Consider the following 3,095-nt stretch of genomic DNA (forward strand, 5'->3'; position numbering starts at 1 on the left):
ATGGCTTGTATAAATTCTTGACCCATCACGGCATGAATTTTTTGGCCCTATGATACAACCAAATAAATTAATATAAGATCGTTATATATTAGAAGCCTAAGTAAAAAATTAAAGATGCGTAAAATTAAAGATTTCAATACTCTAATTCGTGAAAATACCTTTCCATCTACTAAAATCAAATCGAGTGAGTTGTAAGAAGGAGTTGTACACGTAAATTTTCTCAGAATCTTGACTCTTATTTCTATTCGTGTGTCAATGGATTCAAAGTAGCCAAATCAAAAAAATAATCTTTTTCCCCTATCTTTTTCTTGATAGCATTAGAAAGTAGGTTAGCCATCTTAATATTTTGAAGTCTCAAATGCAAATTCTTATACTAAATATTGCGATATAATTTTGGGTTTAGAGTGATAATAATTATCACATAAATTTTATTGAAAATATTTATTATTGATTGGATGAGATAAACAACACAACATCTTACATAATCATGAGAGGAAAATACTGAACGAAATTAAACTATAGAAAATAGATCATTAATCTCATCCGAGCTGTCATCCTGAGGATTAAACTCTGGTTCTTCACCCCTGTGTACAATTAAATTGAAAAATAATTATAAACATAGCAATTACTTATTACATATTTTAAAATAAGTTAGGAAAAAGCACCGCAAAACGTTAAACTTACAGCAGTGTCTCCATGTTCATCTCCATGAACTCGTGATTAAGGAAAATTCTTCTTGAACAGCCATATTGAGAAAAGAGAGATGGAATACCTATGTAAATTATAGAACAATGAGTACCTAAGTTTGGGAATTGATACACAATTATACACATAACATGTGAAATAAAATTATAGAAAAAGATGTAATAATGTAAGAATATCAGTACTAACCTTTGTACACAGAGATCCTCCAAAAACCCAAAACACACATAATAGGACTTTCGGCATCATCATCATACTCATAAAGAACTTGCTCCCACGTGTTTTCATATTCTTTGGCGGATTTTCCCACCGCAACACAGGTTATTTCTTTTTTCCTAATCATTAAGATTAAAATGTATGTTAATATAATAGAACTTTTTAGTAAATCCAAACATATAGGCAACTCAAAATATGCTTAAGTTTCATCTGTAAGGGTGAAGGTCACTACGCTTTCGGTATTAGAGTAGCCATTATGTTCATCTATAAATGTTACTTCACGAAGCTGTGAAACATTAGAGACAATACCGCTAGCATCTGTTTCCAATTTAGAAGAAAATATTTTAGAAATTTTGAATTTGAAATATTCCAAACATGTAAATGTATTGAATATAGAGAGTATAAGTATACATACCATAACAATATTTTCTATCGTCCACTTCGGAATTGATAAGTTGAGTGCATGTAATAAAGTTGAAGTAAGACTTCCGTGACTTCTCTTCCACTTCCCGCATTGTTGTTTGATAGATTGTCCTTATTGTAAAGTGATGGCGAGAATTTTTAACTTGTAGATTATTCTCCATAACTTGAAAGTTGGAAAGTAGATACCACTTTCCCTCAACAATGAGATTATGGAACGGTGATGCATATCGAATGTATGGAACTGTTGCATCAATCCGACAACCCTGTGTTATAAAACGATATAACATTTGACGTTAGACAATAATTATACTTAGCCTAATAAAGTTACACGCAAAATATATATAAGTTATTCACCTATTGATCTACTAATATCATACTCTTCCTCTTCCCTTCAAATCATTCTTCGGCTTCCAGACAGCCAAAAGCTTAACAAAAACACTCCAGTTAGTCGAATTCGTAGAGATATCAGCGAACGAATGTTGTCCTGCCATTTTCTTAAGAGAATTATATTTTTTAACTTTCGACTGTGAATGATATTTGTTTAGCTCAATCGTCTTCCTCGATGGTGATTATATATAATGAAAATAGTAGAGTTATGAGCTGTTTTATTTCAACCTTTTCTTCAACTTATAAATAAATGAACGGTCGACAAAATTAAAACATTATTGAATAACTCTAAAATCTCAGTCTATACTGACATTGGTTCGAATGACCTATACGCAGCAATGAATGCGATAATAAAAACGGAAGTTGCGGTCAATAAGGTAGGGATCATCAAAACACCAAACCATCCAATGTAAAGACGGTTTTCAGTGCTGGTTATCCAGTTACAGAAGCGGCCCCATAGGCTTTCGCTTTCGCGTCTCTCTAAAATTGCAGTCATGGTAAAATCCTTGGTTTATTTAATCATCAGGGACTCCCAAGCGCACAAATTCTCTAAAACTATAAGTAGATAATTGAGAGCTTGTTATTGAACAGTATAACATGACTTATATAGCCATGTCAACCAATATAAAATGGATAAGATCCTTTTAGTTTAGATTCATAATAATTTTTTTTCTTAATGAAATAAATTAGAAACGAATCCACATACATAGAAATAGAATTGCTCTCTGAATTTGATTTCAAAATAATATGAATATGATCCATAGTGGGTTGCCCGGGACTCGAACCCGGAACTAGTCGGATGGAGTAGATAATTTCCTTGTTAAAATGAAAAAAAAAGGTAAAAAACCCCTCCCCAAACCGTGCTTGCATTTTTCATTGCACACAGCTTTCTCTATGTATACATAGAAAACTCACTTTCTTTGGTTCCTTATAAATAGGAACCCAAATTCAATACTCAGTAAATTTAATCATAGTCTTACTGTATGAACATTTAATAATAGAAATAATTTTTGCTAATAAAAAATAATTGATTTTTTTTGTTAGCTCTGCATAAATTATGATAAATTTCGATTTCATTTATGGGGACTCAGAACCCAATTTTTCATGATTGACCAAATCATTAAGATAAAGAATATCCAAATACCAAATTCGCACTCGATATAATCTTTTAGAAGCATAATAACTTCGTGGGAAGATTAAAGAAAGAACTTGGTCTTCGCCCGTAAGGAATTCTTCCAATAAACCCGAGCCCAACCTTTTTAAAAAAGCGCGTACAATACTTTTGTGTTTACGAGCCAAAGTTTTAACACAACAAAGACGAAGTATATATTTTATTCGATACAAATTCTTTTTTTTTGAAGATCCGC

The sequence above is a fragment of the Capsella rubella genome, unplaced genomic scaffold, assembly GCF_000375325.1.
Source record: "Capsella rubella cultivar Monte Gargano unplaced genomic scaffold, Caprub1_0 scaffold_2, whole genome shotgun sequence".
Classification (NCBI taxonomy): Eukaryota; Viridiplantae; Streptophyta; class Magnoliopsida; order Brassicales; family Brassicaceae; genus Capsella; species Capsella rubella.